The sequence below is a fragment of the Arachis ipaensis genome, chromosome B4, assembly GCF_059453495.1.
Source record: "Arachis ipaensis isolate K30076 ecotype BB chromosome B4, ASM5945349v1, whole genome shotgun sequence".
NCBI classification, from domain to species: Eukaryota; Viridiplantae; Streptophyta; class Magnoliopsida; order Fabales; family Fabaceae; genus Arachis; species Arachis ipaensis.
Window position 1 is genome coordinate 67,875,788 of NC_142439.1, and position 11,355 is coordinate 67,887,142.

Here is an 11,355-nt window from a genome sequence, read left to right on the forward strand (position 1 = left end):
GTTCATTCCATGATGCAGACAAAATTCCAATAGCCTCTTGAACCGAGACCAATACTCATACAAACTCTCTTGGTCTCTTTACATTATGCCCGAAATCTCTTTCCGGATGTAGTCGGTCTTCTCTGGTGGGAAGAACTTATCTAGAAACTCTCTTCTCAAGAAATCCCAATTCGTCACAATCTCATCCGGTAGCGAATAAAACCATGTCTTTGCTTGCCCTTCAAGAGAGAAAGGGAAGGCAAAAACCATGATAGCCACCTCATCGGCTCCATGCCTTCGAGCCGTAGAATAAGCAACTTGAAAATCTCTTAGATGTCGGATGGGGTCTTGACCCGGCAACCCATGATATTTAGGAAGTAGATGTATCAAGCTACTCTTCAATTCAAAGTTTGGATCAAGGTTAGGATACCTTGCTTGCAACGGTTAAAGTATGATATCCAGAGCTCCTTGCTCATGCAAAGTGATCCATCGTGGCTCCGCCATGTGTGGCTCACCTGTAGGATGTAAAGATGTATTATTAGTGCCAACAGAAGAATAGGAAGTCACGGACTCCAAGTCACTCTCGGTACCGCCTAGTGATTCACTATGTTCCTCAAGAGAGGCCGAAGTATTAGCCGTATAATCCAACCGCCGTCTAGCTTGCCGAGTATGTAACAAAGTTCTTTCAATCTCGGGATCAAAATCGGCTAAGCTAGAATTCGGTTGAGACCGAGTCATCAAACTTGAGAGTCATAGCACAAATATAAAAGAAATCTAAACTATAGCTAAGTATTGAAAGCAATTAAAATATCTGTAATATTCACATATTCACATAACCAATATCAAGGCATATGTTGCAACCATTCCCCGGCAACGGCGCCAAAAATGTGATGCGACTCCAAGGGTGTATTGGTAAAGATTTTCCTCAATAAAATTGCGTTGCAAGTATAGCTCTACCAACAACAATCCTCGGGTATCAAATTTAGAAGAGGGATTTGGTTGTCACAAGTTCAACCCCAATAGAAATAACCGAAGTATTCAAACCTCAGGTCGTCTCACAAGGAATGGGCAAACATGTTCTTCAACATTGGTTAGAAATCCGGGGTTGTGAGTTATGAGCAAGAAAATAAATGGGATTCTTAACAAGCAAGTAATCTTAAATTGCAAGAAACTAATTCAATTAACTAAGCAAAACATGAGCAATTCCAATGAACGAGTAACATCCCACATAATTCTATTCTAAACCAAACAAGTAACTATAACTAAGACAAGTAATTAAGAATTTTGGTTTTCAAATATGAATAATAAAAGCAACTCTTGGCTACGCATGGGAATTGGGGTCACCATCCTTGTCTAATAACCATATCTTGACAATTATGAGGAACCAAACTCATTAAGTCTACTTCTATACTTAAAGTACATCAAATGGTTTGGTCAACATCAACCCATAAGTTCTAACCTCACTATTAATTAACTTAATAGAAGGTTAGCATCAATGGTTATCAAATTGACCACTAAGGGCTCCCAAATCATCAAATCCATTAGACCCAATGACTCAAGTTTACCCAATTCCCTTGGCCTAGGCCAAGAGTGAAGAGAACTACTCCATAATCAAAGTAAACATTTCATCAAACACATGGTAAGCATTAACAAAAGACACGTTCAAAATAGTAATTAAATTGAAATCAACAAGTACCCACTAGCAATTATCAACATACAATCATCCAAACAACATAGTTAAACATAGAAAACATCAATGTAACATTAACAAGTCAAGATTCACAACATTCATGAAATGGGTATAAAATGACAATTGACAAGAATTCATAAAACTATCACAAGAGCTAAGTAAAATTATACTAAGGAATTCAAATTGAACAATTAAAACTAGTAATTAACAAGATCCAATTCACAATTCAACAAGGGAAGATCAAATTAAAACTAGATCTAGAGAGGAACAAGGGTTTCTCTCTCTAGAAGATCAAAGAACCAAAAAACTAGCTAAACTTGTGTCTTAGTGTAAAATGATTGATCCTCCCTTTCCCTCTAGCATCCTTGGGTCTTTCCCATGCAGAAACAGCTTGAAATTGGGCCTGATGAGCCTCAAAAATCGCCAGGCACGATTTCCTTTAATGAGGTCACGTGCAGCTTCCCACGCGTGCGCGCCATGCGTGCGTGCGCACCGATTACTTTCGTGATCCATGCGTGCGCGCCAAGTGCGCGTGCACGTCGATAGGAATCTTCTAATCCATGCGAATGCGTCCATCCTTGCGCGCCGCTTCCAGCTAACCTCATCCACGCACGCGCGTGGAGTGCGCGGGCGCGCCAATGCTGCTTTTTCCAAAATTTCAATTCTTCATGTTCCTCCCTTTTGTGCATGCTTTCTTCCTCTCTTCTAGGCCATTTCTACCCTATAATTCCTGAAATCACTCAACAAATACATCACGGCATCGAATGGCAATAGAAAAGGATTAAAATATGGCAATTTTAAGGTAAAATAAGCATGTTTTTCATCATGGAGCAATATTAGGAAGTGAACACAAAACCATGCATTTCTTGTGAATAAGTGTGAGAAATATTGACAAAACCCCTCAAATTCTACACAATATAAACCACAAAATTGGGGTTTATCACTTTTTAGCACCCTATTGATGTTGTTGGCAATCATTTCCCCCACCTTAACATTTTCTCCCTTTATTATGCTGTATATGAGCACCGCCCTTTCCAAAGTCACCTCTAAAGTGTTGGATGTGGGATTAAGAGACCTTCTCACAAAATCTAGCCACCCTCTAGCTTGGGGGCTTAGATCTCTTCTCCTTAGTTGGTTGGGTCTTCCATCTTTATCATTGATCCAATGCACATGCAGCACCCATATCTCATTGAGGATTTCATCAAATCCTGGGTCTTGTTGCTTCACCCTTTCTTTGTAGCTTCAGGTTGAGTTTATTTGCTTCACCATTAGCATCCTGTCTATGTTAGAGGGGCTATAGTCAATAGCTTTCCCCCTCACATAGCTAAGATAGCCATAAGGTTACCCAGGTTGGGGCACTGCATTGGCATAAAATTCTCTAACCAAGCTCACCACCACCTTTCTTGGTGGGTTACATAACAATGGCCATCCTTTGTTGTTGATCTCCCTATTGTTTTCTGGGTGCTCATTCCTTCCAAGTTGGAAGCCCACCTCCAGAATGATTTGCCTCTCACTCACCCAACCATAAAATTAATTTTAGTTGAATGATGAGAGGAACTTGTATTCATTGAAGCTTGAGCTTGAGGATCCGGAGGTTGGTTCCTTGGTCATTCTCTTCTTTGATGAGGATACCTTTGGTAGTACCATGGGAGTAATGGGAGTAAGAAAAGGATCTGGAGATGTTGAAAAAATATGTAAGAGAGTAAGCAAAACAAAGTTTTGCTTCAACACTAAACTTAGGACTTGATTGTCCCATTCAAGAAAAGAAAGAAGAAGAAAAATGTTGAGGTTCTTCCGCGTGTAGATTTAGGGATTGAAGTGTGGAGAGTGGTGGAAAAATGTTTGGCTTTTATAAGAGTGAAAGATGTAGTCTGGAAGGGGGGTGGGAAGTAAAAGCAATTCAATATTTTTCCACTTGGGGAGTGGCGCCTAGCATGGGAAGAGGCGCCAACCCTTTTCTCTTTTGATTCTCTGCATGTGTTGAGTTCCAAAGTGTAAGTATACTTTGACTTTTTCCCTTAGTGAGCCATCAATCATGTGGGTCCTATCCTCTCTCCTGAAATTAAAAACCAGAAATCCCATTAGTGAAAAAAAATTTCTTCACATTCCCTTTTATTATCCTACAATTAAAGTGCATTTGATGAGTGTCCCTTGGGACACCAAACTTAATTTCTTAGCATCTAATAAATTGGGTTCATCATTGGATCATTAATGTGTTCATAAGGGTGAAATAAATTCACTTCTTTCACATTCTTTCTTTTTCTAACTCCTTCCGAACATATTAAAGTGGCTTTATATGCCTAACCAATTTACTAAATGCTTTCAAATTTGAATCATGTTGGGCTTGCTGTGTGAGCTTCATATGGTGGTGGCCACACCAAACTAAATTTCTGGGCTTACTTTCAAAATTAATTCATTCAAATGGTTGTAAGCCTAGTGGGTTAGTGGCCACACCAAACTTAGCTCTTTAGCTAGGTTCTCAGCCCAATTCAATCAATATCAATGAGTGAACCCAGCAACCTTGCACTTCCAGAAAAATGTACTGACTATCAAACACTTTAAACTTTAAACTTTCTAAGCTACCACAAACTATTTATAGAAAGCAAAAAATTAAAAAGATTAACTGGAAATTAAACTACCTAAACCAGCTATTTTAAACTACTTCTAGAAAGCAAGAAATCAAAAGGATATGAATGTTGGGGTGCCTCCCAACCAGTGCTTCTTTAATATCATTAGCTTGACATTCCTCCTTCTTTAGTTGAGGTTGTAGCTCACTCTCTGCTCTTCCAAAGAGTCCCCCAAGTAGTGCTTTAGCGTGTGGCCATTGATAGTGAAGGTCCTCTGTGTCTTGTACTCCACAAGCTCCACATGACAATAGGGAGACACCTTGAGGATATGAAGGGTCCAGACCACCTTGACTTTAGTTTCCCTTGGAAGAACTTGAGCCTTGAGTTGTATAGCAGCACCTTTTGACCTTCTACAAACTCTCTTCTTGCTAGTTTTTTATCATGCCATTTCTTTGTGTTTTCCTTGTAAATCTTAGTATTTTCATAAGCTTGATTTCTTAATTCCTCCACCTCATTGAGTTGTAGTAGACTCCTTTCCCCAGTAGTTTGATTATCAAAGTTCAACATCTTTAGAGCCCAGAATGCTCTGTGTTCAAGCTCTACTGGTAGGTGACAAGCCTTCCCAAATACTAGTTGGTATGGAGACATACCAATGGGTGTTTTGAAGGCTGTCCTATAGGCCCATAGTGCATCATCCAGCCTTTTGGACCATTCCTTTCTTGAGTTACCAACAGTCCTTTCAAGGATTCTTTTGAGTTCTCTATTTGAAATCTCAGCCTGCCCGTTGGTCTGTGGATGGTAGGGGGCTGCTACTCTATGCTTGACTCTATACTTCAGCAGGAGTGCTTCGAGTTGCTTATTGCAGAAATGTGCCCCCATTACTAATAAGGACTCTAGGAACTCCAAATCGGCTGAAGATGTTCTTTCTTAAGAAGCTTATCACAACCTTGTTGTCATTTGTTGATGTGGCTATGGCTTCTACCCACTTTGACACGTAATCTATAGCCATAAATATATATTTGTTTGAGTAGGAGGATGGGAATGGCCCCATAAAGTCAATCTCCTACACATCAAACAACTCCAGCTCCATGATGAACCCTTGTGGCATCTCATTTTTCTTGGGTAAGTTGCCAGCCCTTTGGCACTCATTGCATCTTGACACCGATTCCCTTGCATCCTTGAATATTGTTGGCCGAAAGAACCCACATTGCAACACCTTGGCTGTGGTTCTTTCACCACTAAAATGGACTCCATATGTGGATCCATGGCATTGGCACAACACTTTCTGCCCTTCCTCATGTGAAATACACCTCCTCAAGATTCTATCAACACCCTTTTTAAACAAGTAAGGTTCATCCCAAATGTAGTATTTAGCATCATTGATTAGTTTCCTCCTCATGTGCTTGTTGATGTTGGTGGGCAGCTCCCCAATAGCCTTGAAGTTAGCTATATCAGCAAACCAAGGGCTCTCTTGAGTCATCATCAACTGCTCATCAGGGAAACTCTTATTCACTTCAAGTTGTTGTGCTTCATCCTCTTCATGTGGGATTCTTGATAGATGGTCAGCCACCTTATTCTCTGCTCCACTTCGATCTTTAATCTCTATGTTGAACTCTTGAAGTAGCAAGACCCACCTTATCAACCTAGGCTTGGATTCTTGCTTAGTCAACAAATATTTGAGGGCTTCATGATCAGTGAAAACAGTAACTTTAGAGCCAATAAGATATGATCTAAACTTGTCAAAAGCAAAGACTATGGCTAAAAGTTCCTTCTCTGTGGTTGTGTAATTCCTTTAATTCTCATTGAGAACTTTGCTAGCATAATAAATAACATGTACTAGCTTGTCTTTCCTCTGTCTTAGAACAGCACCAACAGCAAAATCAGATGCATCACACATCAATTCAAAAGGTAGATCCCAGCTAGGTGGTGCTATAATAGGTGTAGAGGAAAGTCTATTTTTAAGCTCATCAAAGGCTAACATACACTCTCTATAAAAAACAAAGGGTGTATTTGAGACAAGTAGGTTGTTGAGAGGCTTAGCAATCTTTGAAAAATCTTTAATAAACCTCCTATAGAATCCAGCATGCCCTAAAAAACTTCTAATTTCTTTGACATTGCAAGGTGGAGGCAACTTCTCAATTACTTCCACCTTTGCCTTTTCCACTTCTATACCATTTTTAGAGATCTTATGACCAAGAACCACCCCTTCAGTTACCATAAAGTGGCACTTCTCCCAGTTCAAAACCAGGTTAGTTTCTTGGCATCTCTTTAGCACCAAGACAAGATGATGCAAGCAATTAGAATATGAATCTCCAAACACAAAGAAGTCATCCATGAAGACCTCGATGAACTTTTCAATCATGTCTGAAAAGATGGAGAGCATGCACCTTTGGAATGTTGCAGGTGCATTGCACAATCCAAAAGGCATTCTCCTATAAGCAAAGACTGCATAGGGACAGGTAAAGGAGGTTTTCTTTTGATCCCTAGGATCTACAACTATTTGGTTGTAGCTAGAGTAACCGTCCAAGAAGCAGTAATATTCATGTCATGTGAGTCTTTCGAGCATCTGGTCCATGAAAGGCAGGGGGAAGTGGTCTTTCCGGGTGGCTTCATTAAGATTCCTATAGTCAATGCACATGTGCCATCCGGTCACTGTTCTGGTTGGTATCAATTCATTCCTCTCATTTGGTACAACAGTGATCCCTCCCTTCTTAGGAACCACTTCGACAGGGCTCACCCAAGGGCTATCTGAGATAGGGTAAATCACCCCTGCTTGCCATAGTTTCAACACCTCTTTTTGGACAACTTCATTCATTGTTGGGTTTAGCCTTCTCTGTTACTGTCTTGAGGGCTTTGCACCTTCCTCAAGTAGAATTTTGTGCATGCACGTTGAAGGACTGATTCCTTTAGATCTGCAAGTGTCCACCCTATAGCATCCTTATGTTGTTTCAGCACTTGGATTAGCTCCTCTTCTTGTTCCTCATTCAAGCTTGAGTTGATGATCATTGGGTATGTGTTGTTGTCACCCAAGTAGGCATATTTCAAACTTGGAGGCAGAGTTTTCAGCTTCAACTTTGGTGCCTCCAATTCCATCTTGCTTGTCTTGTCCATCATGATTGGTTCGTCCATAGTCTTCAGTGGTAGCTCACCACTTGAGGCTTATTGATCTTGCTCTTTGATTTCTTCACATTGTTCCTCCTCTAGGACTCCTTGAACCAGATTTTCAATTGTATCCACCATCATGCATTCACCAATGGCTTCCTTGGGGTAGCTCATTGCCTTGAAGACATTGAAGACCATCTTTTCTTCATGTAGTCTTAAAGACTAGCTCCCCTTTTTAAACATCAATTATGGCCCCAGCAGTAGCTAGGAATGGCCTTTCTAGGATAATTGATGTGTTGGCTTCTTTTTCTATATCAAGCACAACAAAATCAACTGGGAAGATGAACTCTCCCACTTTTACTAACAAATCTTCCACCACACCATGGGAAAATTTGAAAGTTCTATAAGCTAATTGCAGAGCCATTTCTATAGGTTTTGCTTCTTCAATCCTCATCCTTTTTATCATTGCCAAGTACATGAGGTTGATGCTGGCTCCTAGATCACATAATGCTTTCTTAATGCTTATATCCCCAATGATACAGGGGATTTGGAAGCTCCCAGGGTCTTTCAATTTTTGGGGGAGCTTCTTTTGTATTATGGCACTACACTCCTCTGTGAGCACTATAGTCTCTTTTTCTCCCCAATTCCTCTTCCTTGTCATGAGCTCCTTCAAGAATTTGGCATAGAGTGGCACTTGCTCTAATGCTTCAGCAAAAGGGATGTTGATTTGGAGCTTCTTGAGGATCTCGAGAAACCTAGAGAACTGGTTGTCCTTCCCATCTTTTCTCAGCCTTTGTGGATATGGTGCTTGTGGCACATAAGGCTTTAGAACTTGCTTTGGTGGGGTAGGTGCAGGTGTCTCTTCCTCCTCCTTGATTTCGGATTCAGTTGCAACTCCCTTTTCTTATTTGTCTTGGCTTGGGCCAACTACTTCCACAACCTTCCCACTTCTTAGGGTGATAGCTTTGCATTCTCCTCTTGGGTTGACCATGGTATCGCTGGGAAAAGTGTGTCTGGGCATTAGTATTTGCTTGGACAAGTTTTCTAGTTGTGCTTCCAATTTTGAGATTGTTGCACCTTGATTCCTTATGTTAGACCTGGCCTCTTCTTGGATTGTATCCATCTTCCTGTCAACTTGTATTTGTCTCTCTGATATTGTGGAGATAGTCCCTGTTAGTTGTGCCATGGCAGCTTCTAATCTTGCAAGATTGCTGCTGAGATCACTTGGTTGTGTAAATGAGGGTGAGGTATCTTGAGGGTGGTTGTTGTATTGTTGTTAGGTGGAATGGTAGGGTGCATTTTGTGGGTTGTGGTAGGGTCTATTGCTACTTGATTGATGGTTGGGGTTGTGGTTATTATATTGGTTAGAGTGGTCAGGCTTGTGTTCTTGGTTATGGTTCTGCTGGTTCCCCCACCCAAAGTTTGGGTGGTTCCTTCCTCCTGAGTTGTATGGTGGTATAGAGGAATTATTCACATAGTTAGCTTGCTCCCATTCTCCTTCAGTTGTTGGGTTCCCTTCCTCTTGTGGAGGTTCTTGGGCATGGACAGCTGAGACTTGATTCTTCTCCATTTGCTTGGTTAAAGCTACTAATTGAGCTGTGATCACTTTGTTTTGTGCTAGCAAGGTATCCATGGTGTTGAGCTCCATTACTCCTCCTCTTTTTTGAGTCCTTTCAGAGGCATATAAGTACTCATTATCAGCAAAAGTTTCAATGATATCAATGGCCTCCTCAATGGTCTTTTTCTTGTTGAGGGAGCCCCCTGAAGAGTGGTCTACAGTGATTTTGGATTCATATGACAATCCTTCATAAAAGATGTGCAGCTGCACCCATTCATTAAATATATCAGGAGGGCATTTCCTTGTCAAATCCTTGAATCTCTCCCAGGCTTCATATAGAGTCTGTCCATCATGTTGTCTAAACGTTTGGACCTCAGCTCTCAGTCTATTGATTCTTTGTGGAGGGTAGAATCTTGCTAAAAACTTGTTAATAACATCTTCCCAGGTGGTGAGACTTTCCTTGGGGAATGATTCCAGCCACTTTGATGCCTTGTCCCTAAGAGAGAAAGAGAACAAGAGCATTTTATAAGTGTCTGGATGAACTTCATTTGACTTCACAGTGTCACAGATCCTCAAGAAGGTGGTGAGATGTGATGGGTTGGAACCGAATTCCAACACCTAAAACTCACCAGCAAGTGTACCAGGTCGCATCAAGTAGTAAAACTCACTTAGAGTGAGGTCGATTCCACAGGGATTGATGGATCAAGAAACTTTATTGGGTGATTAGTTTAGTCAAGCTAACATTGAAGTAAAATTTGATGAAATATAGCCAACAGGAAGTAAATTGACAAGAATTATAAATGACAAAATGTAAATAGGCAGAAAACTTAAAGAGCAAGAAATGTAAATTGACAGAATCTTAAATGACAAGAAATGTAAATTGCATGAAAAGTAAAGGGGGCCTGGGTGCTGGAAATTAAAGGAAGCAATAGATCAAAGCTTAGAACAATGGCAGGGAAATTAAACTTGCAGGAAAAGTAAATCAGATCATGGACAGAAATGTAAAATGCAGAACGATTGCAGAAGGATTAAATTGTTTGAAAGTAAATTGAAGGCAAATGAGAACAGAAAGTAATGGGAACCAAAGATCAAAGTTAAGCTCAATGTAAATTGAATTGTAAACTTACAGCAAAAGAAAATTGTAGCAGAGGAGAAATTGAAGTTGCAGAAGAGAGAAACTGAAATAGAAAGCAAAACTCAGATCTGATTTTTAATTCTTAAAATTTAATAAGGAAAATTTAAAAGAGAGAGCTCTCTACTCCTACTCCTACTACTCCCTAATGGAGCCAGCCTTTAATGCTCTCTATTAGAGCCAACCTCCCATGAAAATGAGAATGATGCCTTTATATAGGATTTTTACAAAATGAAAATAAAATGAAATTGAAATTAAAAACAAATTACAATTTAAATGAAATTCCTCATCTAATTGATCCTTGTGCCTTTGAGTGATGTTAATTGGGCTTTGCTTGCTTTGGATTTGAGGAGGAGTGGATCTGGTTGGCCTTGGTTTAATTGGTTTGGAGCATGGGTCAAGCTTGGTTCAAGTTGGTTTGGTGTGGGACACCTCCCAGGGCAATGCTCGGCTCTCCATAAGAGCGTAGCATTGGTGCTGCCTTGGCCTTCCAATTTGGTGCGTGACAAGCTTTTTGTTGGGCAGCTCTTCAATGTAGCGCTCAGCTCTCCCCAAGAGCGTAGCATCCTTGCTTCCTTGGTGAGGCTCCAGGTTCAAGCCTTGGTGAAAGCATTTGGAGAGCAATTTCTTTGTGAAGCAAAAAGAGGTAGCACCTTGCCTTGAGTGGAAGGCCTCAAGTTCAAATCCTAGTGAAGCCATATTGGCTTATTTTCCTTGCATTTTCTTTGGGAGAGAGGATGACAATGCTTTCCAAGAGAGTGCTATGCTCTCCAAGTGAGCGCTACTTTGCTTTGGAGTGAGGCTCCAGCTTCGAACCTTGGTGGAAGCACTGGCTGATTGTTTTGCTTGTTTTTGGCCCTTAAAGATGCATTTCACTCGTGTCTCGATTTCATGCCAAATATGGATTTCCATATATCATTGGAAAGCTCTGAATGTCAGCTTTTCAATGCAACTAGAAACACATCAATCGGACATTTGTAGCTCAAGTTATGGCCCTTTGAAGGAGGCATGGTCATGCTATGAGCGCCCAGGTTTTAACTTAGCAAAAATTTTGCTTGCAAGCTCATTTTGCATCATGATAGAGCTCTGCTCTTGGCAAGAGCTGAGCTTTATGTGCTGATTGTCACTCTCTTTTAATTTGGTCATGGGCCACGCTTTTAAAAGCGTGGCCTAAGGCTCCAAAGTGTGCTCCAACTTCAAAGGGTGCCCCAAAACTCTTTTTTTTCTCATTTTTAGCTTATCTTGTGCTTCTTTGCTTCTTTTTCTCCTTATTTCCTACAAGATTTATAAAATTAAAAGATCAAGGAAATATACCATTTAGGCACAA

General features: G+C 40.5%; 1 non-coding gene across 1 annotated transcript; it reads left to right on the forward strand.

Annotated features, from left to right (window-relative positions):
• The first annotated feature begins 9,176 nt into the window (after positions 1 to 9,176).
• On the forward strand, positions 9,177 to 9,283 carry LOC148567791 (small nucleolar RNA R71). Its single transcript, XR_015882783.1, has one exon. It is a non-coding gene; the product is annotated as a small nucleolar RNA R71 (small nucleolar RNA).
• The last annotated feature ends 2,072 nt before the right edge of the window (positions 9,284 to 11,355 follow it).